This window comes from Microcaecilia unicolor, chromosome 2, assembly GCF_901765095.1.
Source record: "Microcaecilia unicolor chromosome 2, aMicUni1.1, whole genome shotgun sequence".
Lineage (NCBI taxonomy): Eukaryota > Metazoa > Chordata > Amphibia > Gymnophiona > Siphonopidae > Microcaecilia > Microcaecilia unicolor.
Window position 1 is genome coordinate 273,303,887 of NC_044032.1, and position 12,325 is coordinate 273,316,211.

At 41.0% G+C, this 12,325-nt stretch overlaps 1 protein-coding gene across 3 annotated transcripts in view; it reads right to left on the reverse strand.

Annotated features, from left to right (window-relative positions):
- The window catches only part of LOC115463549 (RNA exonuclease 1 homolog), a 307,692-nt gene that overhangs the window by 205,044 nt on the left and 90,323 nt on the right, over window positions 1–12,325 (reverse strand). The gene's annotated exons all lie outside the window — the stretch shown is intronic.

Here is a 12,325-nt window from a genome sequence, read left to right on the forward strand (position 1 = left end):
GCTCAACTACACATGGAGTAAAAAAAAAAATATATTAATTCCAATTTGTTTTAAATATACTATTTAGTAACTTCACGGTGTCTCCCCTAGTCTTTGTTTTTACTTTTTCAAAAAAGTACAATTTGCATTTACCCATTCTACTCCACTCAAAATTTTATATAGACATCTCCCCTCAGCAATCTCAACCTCCCCTAGTCTCTCCTAGTATGGAGTTGTCTCTTCATCTTAATCATTTTGGTTGCCTCTCTGTACTTTTTCTAACATCTCAAAGATATAGCAAGATTAAAACACACACACTATACAAAACAAATTAAAGTGTACAGGCAGTACTATGCCAGTGTTGTTCACCATTAATTTGTATGTCACCTGGAGCACATTTTGTGAGTAACTTGCAAATATAACAAAAGCATAATTCAGGGGTGTAGTGAGGTATGCGAAGCTAATGTGGCAGCATAGGGCACAAGGGAGGTTAGGGGTGCCAAAATTGGACCCCACTTATTACCTCCCTGCTCACCCTGGTACCTGGGATTTCATGCCCCAACTGTTTATTGAACTGCCTCACAAACAGCCACTCTCCCTTCCATTGTGTGTCCTGACAATCGACTAAGCTTGAGCCACACCATGCAGACTGGTGTTGCAATTTCAAGTCCAAGACTTCTTGCATTGCGCGGCTCAAGCTTATGCACATGTGGGAGAGGCACTGTTTGTGAAGCAGCCAGGGGGTGGGGGGGGGGGGGGGAGAGAGACCCTTCTTGAGGAAATAGTGAAGATTCTGTATGGTATGCCTCTTTTGTCAGTACTGTACTGGATTTAAAAGTGCCCCTTATGTGGATCTTTGGTAATTAGGATAAAGTAATTCAAAGAACTTGGTTTGGTCTGGGTTATATTTGTGGATTGTAAAGATTTAGTTTTTCTTGTAGTGCATCCTTCTATAAGCTATTTAAAGAATTTCTGTTTCTGATGGCAATGGCGCAAATTCCTGTTTACACAGAGAAAGGTAGACATGGATCTTTGTCCCCAGCTTTTAAATTTAGAAGATCGAATGAGGCTCTTGAGTAAAACAATCTTCAAATCCATGTGTTGAGCAAGCAAATGTTTATCTGTATGCTAATGCTCACCCTAATAGTGTTGATATAATCACTGACTACTCAAACTAGACCTGTGTGTGACAGAATCAGGGTTCTCATACTAATACAGTAATTAAGAATCACATCCACCTAAATATTTAGCTTTTTCTCAACCCAAAATAGAAGGGGACAGCTTATTAGCTATTGCAAAAAGCAATTAGGTAGGTTTCTCTCAAAAAATGTTTTGAAATTATATAAAATTAACAGAAAAACATAGCTTCAATGTTAACATTTTATTGATTTACAAGTATACCAGGTCTCCATTCAGATTTTGCACCTCTTGAGGTTATTGTTTGCTTTTAATATTATGTTGATTTAGTTCATACAAACCCAACTATTGCTTATTTCTCCCAGATGTTCTGCCTGGGCTGGCAGCAAATTCTGTCAGATCGAACACATTTTGAAAGATCAACGAAACAAAGACCTAAAGCATCTTAAAGAAATATTTTGCAAAAACGAGTTTGTGAAGCTGTGCCATTTGATTACTTGTATGACACCAGACTTCTGTAAAACGCCTGTAAAAAAATTCAGAGCAAGTTCTCATCTCTTGGCCAAATGAACCTGTATCAGTTGAGCATGCTATGGCATCTGTTAGGAGAGAATATAGATTCAATCTCTTGTTGAAGTGGCGAATACCTGGCACTATACTCTTAACAGTAGATCCTACAAAACAGCGTAAAGAACGTGCTTGACGGAATCTCCTACTGAAACAAGTTTGTGAATACAGGGCATGTTTGGTCAACTACCAAAAAAACATTAAAAGGGAATGTTTTAACCAAAAGAATTTCTACCACACTTGTCTGTTCCCAAAGAATTACTTAGAATGGTGAAGTTAACAGAGTTCAGTCTGCAAACCTGATTTTAGTTTAGTACAATGGAAAATAATGCCTTCACTCCATAAACTTATTTAAATGAAGACACAGTAATGAATAAAAAATAAAAATACTACAAAAATACTCTAATTACATATATTTACTTTTCTACATAACCACTGCCACTTGTCACACATTTCTGCCAGTGATGGAAATTGAAAGCCATTGCAAAACAGCTGCACATCTTATCTCATCAACAAGTTGCTCACAGTCCTTTTCACCTCTTCATTTGAGTTGAACAGATGCCGAAGGTATGCCTTCAATTCAGGAAAAAGACAAACCGTACACAGACTTTTTGGCAGATGGGGAAAGAGACCCATCTTTGCAATAATCTCTGTGCCGTTTCATGCTAAGACTTAATGATGTTGCAACAAAAATTCCTTCTTGTGCTTCTAAATTCTTAATCATTCTTTTAAAGTGTTCAGGGTTGAAATATAATGCTATGAATGATCTTTGTCTTTTACTAGTTTGTCAACCTTTCTCGTGTGAAACTCTTCTGTCATGGATTGTCCACTTCATTTTTGGTCAATTCACCTCTTCCCAGTCCATAAACTTTGCATATTTTGGCCCAGCAACACCCAGTACCTGCATCACAGTCATTCTGCAGCAGTGAAATTCAATTGGAGGGACTCCTTAACAGTCAGAAATTCTATTAATGCGTGTTGCTTAAATTGCACCAAGTGTTCACTGCATACTAGACCAGTTCTTAGTGAAATCCATTCTCATCTAGTGAAACACATGATTGTTCTTGCCATCTCACTCAATCTATCCGCAGCATTTGATTTGGTTGATCACAATCTGTTCTGTCTGAGCTGTCCTCTTTAGGTATTTCTGGAACAATGTTGTCGTGGTTTACTTCTTTTCAGGTTACATCTGCTTCTCCTCGTCCTTTGCCCTGTGGTGTGCCCCAGGGGTCTGACCTGTCCCCAATGTTTTTTAATTTATTTTTTAGCCCACTTGCTTCCATAATCAAACACTACCCACATAAACGGTCACACACTAGACTTGCTCACAAATAAATTTACAACGAACCGAAGCTTCAAAATAACAGAACATAAATAGTCAGAAACTCCTTGAACAGACCACTTCAAACTAAATCTGACCCTACAATGGCTGAAGAAAGGATACCACCAAGCAGATGAAAAAAACATCACACACTACAAGAGGTCACGTGGACGCTTAAACATTTTGGAAATTGATATATGACAATTGGTCAGCTCCAACTGATTCTACAAACTACCTCGCAGAATTGGAAAAAAAGATGCATTTCCGTTCTAAACTAAATAGCCCCCATACGAACAAAAACCTTGCACAAACTTGATAAAACCCCATGGTTCAACGACAATCTGAAGAAACTAAAACAACGTCCAGACGACTCGAACGAGAATGGAGGAAAAACAAAAACGCTCAAACTCTAAACACAAGGAGAGAATCACAAAGAAAATATAAACAGGAAATAAAAAAATCCAAATGGAACTACTATAAAGCACAATTAGGAACAGACTACGACATAAAGAGACTATACAAACTACTGAACCAACTATTAGACAAAAAGCCAGTTACCGCATCGAACACAGGCATTCCACCAGCAGACGAACTTGCCAAATACTTCAAAGAAAAAATTGTAAACCTACACAACAGCATGCCTCAGAAGAACACCAACCTTGATACCTTCCTCGATGAGCTAGATCCACACTCAGGAGAATGCCCCACAGACCGAATCTGGTCAAGCTTCAACCAGATCACAGACGACATAGTTACACAAACAACCAACAAGTTGTCTACTGCCTACTGTCAACTGGATGTTTGTCACAACTATTTAATGAAATCTCCCCCCAACCGATTCATTGCAGATCTCACATCCCACCTAAATTACATGTTCCAACAAGGTTTATTCCCCAAAGACAAAGGGAACATCTTACTCACACCGTTATTGAAAGACACCAAGAAGAAAACAAATGAAATCACCAACTACCGACCTGTAGCATCCATCCCATTAACAACCAAATTGATGGAAGGCATCATAATCAAACAGCTCACAGAATATATCAACAAATTCTCAATACTACATGAATCACAACTCGGGCTTCAGGTCCCTCCATAGTACAGAAACTGTACTAATTACTCTTATGGCCAAATTCAAGCAGGAAATTGCATTAGGTAAAAACATCCTCCTACTCCAATTCGACATGTCAAATGCATTCGAAATGGTAGACCACAATATACTGCTAAGAATACTAGACAAGATAGGGATAGGAAAGAATATACTCAAATGGATCGAGGAATTCCTAACTGCAAGGTCATATCAAGTAAAGTCAAACTGAAGCATTTCACCACCCTGGAGAAACCGATTGTGGAGTACCACAGGGATCGCCCCTCTCTCCCATTCTGTTCAACTTAATGATGACCCCATTAGCCAAGTCACTTGCCAACCAAGGCCTTAACCCATTTTTGTACGCAGACAATGTCACAATATATATCCCTTTTAAATCAACCTTATCAGAAATTACCAACATAATAGAGAACAGCATAAGCATAATGGATTCCTGGGCATCAACTTTCAAATTAAAACTCAAAGAAAAGACACACTGTCTCATTCTTTCATCCCAACACGGCACAATCCACCACAGACCCACAGCCATACACACCCAGGACTACACACTCCCAATCTCAGATAACCTGAAAATCCTCGGCATTACCATAGACAGCAACTTAACTCTAGAGAACCAAATAACTGCCACCACAAAGAAAATGTTCCACAAAATGTGGAAACTTAAACGGGTAAAACAATTCTTCCCAAAGGAAACATTTCGTAATATAATTCAAACAATGGTAACTAACCGAAGTCGACTACTGCAAAGGAATTTATGCGGGATGCAAGGAACAGATCTTAAAGAAAGTCCAAACCGCTCAAAACACAGCGGCCAGGCTCATTTATGGAAAAACAAGATTTGAAAGCACAAGACCCCTTTGCCAAAAATTGCACTGGCTACCTATCAAAGAATGCATTGCCTTCAAGATTTGTACTTTCGTTCACAAAATAACCATGGCTTAGCTCTGGGCTACAAGACTGATTTAATCGACTTACCAGTCAGAAACACAACTGAATCAGCAAGACCGTACCTAAACCTTCACTTCCCAAGTTGCAAGGGTTTGAAGTATAAATCAACATACGCGTCCAGCTTTCCCTACATATGCACACAGCTCTGGAACACATTACCAAAAGATCTGAAAACCACAATTAACCATTTGAACTTCTGAAAAAATCTAAAGACTCACCTTTTCAAAAAGGCATATCCCACAGGACAAACATCGAATATGAAGCACAACAATCAAACTAGAAAACAGACAATACCCTATCCCTTGCCGCTGTTCGCACCCTTGCATTCTGCAAGAGCAGAATCACCCCAATTCTAATTTAATTGTACCTGTACAAACCAACCTATACAGTTCACACCAGAGTCTGTAACCTCCTCTCCAGAATTATGTAAGACATTGAGCCTACAAATAGGTGGGAAAGTGTGGGATACAAATGTAACAAATAAAATAAATAATACAAGCTACAGGTATCCGATATTTCTATTTTTTTTTTACTTTAAATTTTTTATTGTATTTTATATGTTTACATTTGTAACCTTCCATACTCAAATAAACATCAACTAAACATCAATTCTTGTGTCTGTCTCTAAGCTTTATCTTTACATTCAGACTGGTCAGCTACTGCTAGTTACTTCTTTTGGATTACTTGCATTTATAACCAACAATCCATAACTTACTCAGCACTTCTTGTATTTATCTCGTAACATTATCTCAACAGGCAGACTATCCACATATTTCTACGTACAAATCACATTTTCTTCCCTCTAGTTCCACCTAATTCCCTTGTCCGATTCCCTCAACCCTTAGAACCCCCTATGTTCCCCCTTGTTAATTACTCTATTGATCTTTTGCTATTTAAAGGTCGAACCTCCCCCCTACCCCCCCCCCCCCTGGAATGTGTGTTTGCCCCTTTAGAGATGTTCTATCATGTTGTAACCTTATCCATCCCCTCTTGCGTTTGAGTTCACCCTCCCTTCTATATGCCGTTAACCGCTCCATGTACCACATTTGCCTTACTTTAATCTTCCAGTCCCCTAAATCAGGGGGGGGGGGTCACTGATTTCCAACAGCGCGCAATAAGGCACTTAGCTGCTACCAGTAGGTATCCGATATTTGTACGCTGACATTCTACTTCTATACCCTATAAATCCATTTAATATAGATCTTAGCCCACTTCAAGACCGACTGCTTACAATCGCAAACTGGTTAAATGATCATAAATTGGTTCTAAACAAGGAAGAGACTGTAGCCTGCTCGTTGAGCACAAATCCGACCATTCCAGGTTCTCTCTCTCCGAACACGTCCTTTGAGTTCAGGAGTCATTTTAGACTCCCAAATCTCCTTTTCCCTGCAAATCGCCAGTTTATGTAAGTCTAGCTTTTTTGTCCTCCATCAGTTGCACTCTATCTGTAGGTATTTTGACCAATCCACTTTTCATACCCCATCTTGATTATTGTATTATAGTACGTCTTTGCAGTTCCCTTCAAATCCCTTCAGTCAGTACAGAATATGGCAATTAAACTCATCTGTCATGCTCATAAATTTGATTATGTTGCTCCTCTATTTCAAAAATGTCATCGTTACCGATAGAAAAGACAAAAACAGATCAGTAATAGGTATATATGGACTTTTATTCATGCAAATAGCAATCTCCTTGCATTGCCTGACACTGGATGTTTTGCCCAAAAAGGGCTGACTCAGGGGCTACAAAACACTAAATTATATTAAAACAATGAATTAAAAAATAAAAACAGACATAGTACAAAATCAATAGACAATTAAAACCAGCTAGATATAGAATAGAAACAATAATATACAAATAACCATACCATGACATGTTAAAGTACATATCTGATATTGCATTAAAGCCCAATTAAAACTAAAAATAATAATAAACATGGCAAATACTGGCACATAAAAAAGTATATATATATATATATATATATATATACACACACACACACACACACTAGTAAAAAAGGCCTGTTTCTGAAACCAATGAAACGGCGCTAGCAAGGTATTGCTTTTCTGCAATTAATATTTTGCAAGGGATTGTTAGGATGTGTTCTCACCCTCCCTCCCTCCCTCCGAGTTCCAGGGCCGTTCCCTCCCTCCCTCCCAGTTCCAGGGTCTCCCCGTCCCTCCCTCCCTGGGTCCCAGTTCCAGGGTCCCCCCTCCCTCCGAGTTCCAGGTTCCCCCCCCCCCTCCCTCCGAGTTCCAGGGTCCTCCCCCCTCCCTCCCTAGTTGTGTGTTGGAAGACGTTTGTTAGGGAGGTTGCAAGTTGATCTCTGGGTGTGTGTTTGCAGCGCCATTATGATCCAGTACTTTTGTGGGTGTGTGTAACTTGGAGGGAGGTTGGTTGAGGTGCCGCGGACATTGAGACAGTGGGTAGTTTTGTCTGGGAGGGCGTTTGTTAGGGAGGCTGCAACTGTGTTTCTGGGTGTCTGTTTGCGCAGTCACATACCGAGAGCAGGAGCATGGGCATCCAAATAGTATTCTCCTTCCAGCGATTTTCCTCGTCTCCGTGCTGCACAGAAAGTGACGTGCTGCTCATTCTCCTCCCTTGTTCCCATGCAGTTGCTCGTGATTGGTCTTTCATGCGTCTGACATCTCCTTCCGTTCCCTGGCAACGGTTCGGGGATTCCTTGTCAGCTGCTGATACTCCTTCCTTTTTTCATGCAGGTCATTCTCATAGGTCCGTGATGCATCTGACGTCACGTTTCGCGGCGTAGCAACGGGTAAGCGATGCGATTCAGTGAGTGTCAGTGCTCCATCCTAGACATCATCACATTGTGACGCGAGGGCAGGGCAGACACTATTTTTATTTTTGTTACATTTGTACCCCGCGCTTTCCCACTCATGGCAGGCTCAATGCGGCGGGCAATGGAGGGTTAAGTGACTTGCCCAGAGTCACAAGGAGCTGCCTGTGCCGGGAATTGAACTCAGTTCCTCAGTTCCCCAGGACCAAAGTCCACCACCCTAACCACTAGGCCACTCCTCCACTCATGGGCAAACAGCAATCTACACAACTACAAACTTAGAACTTTGAAGCTTCCGGCTTCATTAGAACGTTGGAGGTGCTTTTTAAATAGAGAGATATATATGCAGACAAACAAATTGCAACTACTGTCTCAGCAATTAAAATGTGTCTAAATAACAAAAAAAACAGTGCGCCAAGTATGAACAAGACAACTATCTTGTGGATTGAAACGTGTCTCAGGATTGTTACTGATAGAACAGAGTTACCTTTAAATTGCTTGTCACTACTCCCCCACCTTGCCTTTTCCCTTTTCCTAATCCCTTCCCCCCCCCCTAGTCCAATTGATTGCCTTGGATTGATTGCATATCGACTCTCCTATCGCATTGATATAGTTCCTTTCTAACTATTTTGTTTTTAAATTGTAAACCGCTCAGTTCTACGAGTCAGCTTGGGTGGTATAAGTTTTAATAAACTATAAATTACTTCCATGCATAAGCAATAGCAAAACAGCCTCTTCACACACACACTTTCACAACTGACGCGAAAGAGTGTAGTGCATCCGTGCTGCCATTTGTGTACTGAATTATTGAGGTGGAGGTATTACTTTTCATTTATCCCTTATTTCTCATCAGATGTTTGTCTGCGCCTTTTGTAGAAAGGTCTAAGATATTACCGACTCTTAGAACGTTGAGCTACCTTTTAGCTAAAGAGTTTTAGCTATAATGAGTTTACTCCTGTTATTTACCAAACAGGTTCATTAGTATAATTATTAGTCTGAACTCAGCTCTTTGACCTCTTGATGACTGCTATTGTCTGGGCCAGATAAAGAAATATTTGAAAAACTATTTCTGGTACTGAAAGTTGCTTAACAAATCTTTGTCAAAGGTTTAGCTCCTAACATGTTAAAAATGTGCTGCTGTTCGCCCTTTATTAAAAAATGAGAAGCTAGACCATAATATAAAAGGAATTACAATATCTTCTTTGACAATCCTTGCTAAAATATTGGAAAAAGCAGCATTAAAACAAGTGCAAGTTTTTAAATAAATATAAAATCCTGGATGTGCTTCAATTTGGATTTAGGTTGAAACAGTCAACAGAGCCTCTTATTTTGGTACTTGACTATTTGTGCAGGCTTTGATCGCAGTACTCTTTTTCTTGGTAATTACTGCTGCTTTTGTCACCATCAATCTTGATCTTCTGTTAAAGTGTATGAAAGTTTTGGGCATCAACAGAACAGTATTAGTTTGGTTTACATCGTCACCACCACATTGTTGTTTCTGGTTTCAGCAAAATACAGGATTATTCAGATTGGAAATCTGGGAAGAGAACCTGGGCGAAAGCTGGGGAGGGAATAAGAGAAAGACAGGAGGGGAACCCAAGCAATAGTGATCTGTAAAATGAAGAGAGTGGAGATCACGTGATGAACTGAGGAGAGAGGACGTGTCTTCATTTTCCTCGAGGGCCATTCCCTCCCGCTCAACCACTTGACAAAGCAGTGAATCTTTAGTGGCAACCACTACTGCAAAGATATTGACAATAACTTATGGACCTGTTTGTGACACGAGGGGAAAAGGCGATGCCAGGTAAAGCGGTAAAAAAGGAAAACTGAGAAAACAGCGCGGGGTTGGGGAGGCCAAAATGGCGCTGAGCCCTGCAGCTGCGCCACCGCTTTTTACAGCGCCGCAATTGCAACAACGTACCAAAGAGGTCAAAACTGTGATGAACCACGATTAAGCCACCTTTCGGAGCAACTTTCCAGTTTGGAGGTCCTGCTGGAAGCGTCAACATGCAGGACGGGGGAACTAGAGGGGCAGGTGCGGCGATGGAGGACTCAGAAGCCGGAATAGCAGAAACAATAAAAGCACTTCAATAAGTTGAGAGAGAGCAAGCATAGCACCTGGATGATCTGTAAAACAGATCAAGAAGATCGAACCTTCAGCTAGTGGGAATCCGGGAGACTTTGCCAGATCACACATTGCCCACGCTGCTCGAACGCTGGTTGAAAACAGAATTTGCATTGTCGGATAGTATGGGCTATTTATGTCTTCAGCGGGCACACAGAATTGATCACAAAAAAAATTCTGGTAACCATCCCTGCGTAGTAGTTGTTAAGGTGCATGATTTTATTCTTAAGACTGAAATCCTGCATGGAGCTAGGTTAAAGTGGGATAAATTGACATGATGGAGTATCAGTAAAGATTTTTCAAGACTATTCAGCAGCGCTTCAGGAACGTAGACGCCTGTTTGGGCCCATTTGCAAAAACCTGGCTGAAAAGAAACAGCGATTTATGCTCAACTATCCAGCACAGTTAAAAATTCTACAAAATGGCACATGGAAAACATTTGGATCGCTGCAAGAGGCCCAAGATTTTCCGAAAGATCATCAGCACGCCCTAAATGACAACAAAATGGGAGGTTTGTGAACTTTAAAGTGACACACGCTGCAGCTCCTGATCCAGCAGGTGTGATAACTGGCGGCATCGGAACCTGGCAGCCTTGGTACAGAAAGGGCTTTGATGGTTTGCCATAATGGTTATGATAAAACTATATGTTTCACGCAAAACTGAATTTAGATATGTTGAGAAAAGTGTGTTCAAATTAGAAAAGCAAAAGGTGTTGGGGCAGTCTTTTTGGGTGTAGCAATGACTTATGTTCCAACCTATGCTATAAAAGGTGTGAGAAACCCTTTTTTTTCCCCCTCTCTCTAAGATGGAAGGCTCAGCACCTGGTTGGTTGAGAATGTATATACCAAGCACTTCCTGAGTGTAACAGTTACATAGACAACGAATACACAACAGAATACAGAGTAATATGGTCATACGAATCCAAATAGAGGATTCGATGGAGAGTGGTTTGGGGGGAGAGGGGGGACCCGTCATCAAGCTAGGTCTCCTACGTCTTACTCTTATGGAGTGATAGAGTTACTCAGGGAAAGTTGGAAGGAAAGGAGGGTTGATGGGAGAGAGGGAAGGGAGGGGAAGAGTGCAAAACAAGCAGCAACTTGATTTGATGGGTCAATTTTATAGGACGTTCATTTGGATATATGGTCAATGCATGGTTATGGTAAAAAGCAGCTTGAATAGTTATGCAGAGCATTCTCTCGCTGACTTACAGCAGAGTCCTTTCATGGTGGAAGGGGGTCAGTCCCAGGTGGAGCTGGGCGCTTGGGGGTCCTCCCATTAGATACCAATCCTCATGAATGTTGCCCTGGTCACAAACTGTGTGTGTTAAATCAACCTGATTTGTTTCTTGGAAGGTTGGCGGTATAACACCACCTGTGAAACGCGCAAATATTTTATCCACATTGCAAAGCCACAAACAGACATAGCATGCTTGCAAGAGACACGTCTCACAGAGGAGGAACACCAGAAACTGAAACATACATGGATGGGGGAGGTTTTTGCCTCCTCTTCCGCAGGGCACCAAAGAGGAATAGCTATCCTGATTAGACAAGGGTTGGCGTCTAGCATAGAGCTAATAGTGAGAGATCCGCTTGGTCGATATGTGTTACTGCATCTTTGGTTGCAGAATAAAGAATCCCCTCTTTATGTCTTTATGGGCTGAATGCATACAAACAAATATTCTACAAATAACCTCATACAACTTTGTCTACCATATCAGTCTCTTAAACTGATGGTATTGGGAGGCTTTAATTTGGTCGCAGATCCCACCATGGATTGCTCAATCCCTAGAATGGCACATAGGGTTGGGCCGAAGTCTCGAACTCTCTTGTCCTTTATGAGGTCCCTTAGCCTAGTGGATGCATGGCGCGCTCTGCAACCGGATGAGAGAGATGCCTATCTCGGGCTCATGGCACCCTCACACATAGACTACATTTTAGTAGACCAAAAGGTGTTTTCCAGGGTGCTGTCTGCAGATATAGCTCCTGAGGAAGTGTCGGACCATGCATTAATATGGATAGACCTGGAAGCCCCAGAATACCAATCAGGAGCATGTGGGGTGGCGGTTCCCATCTTATTTAATAATGTCGATTTTGCAAACTATATTCGTCAAAAATGGGAGGATTTTGTACACTTAAAGCACATGTGACAACCCATTCTATCCTGGTCAACAGCTAAGGCACTGCTGAGGGGTGACACAATTGCCTATGCTAGGGGTCATAATAAAAAAAAAAATCTCAGGAGCTATAATACAGAGTCGAAATTAAAGAAGGCCAAACGCAGATATATACAAACGTCAAACACAGAAACGCGTGAGCAGTGACATGTGACACACGTGGCTTTAAA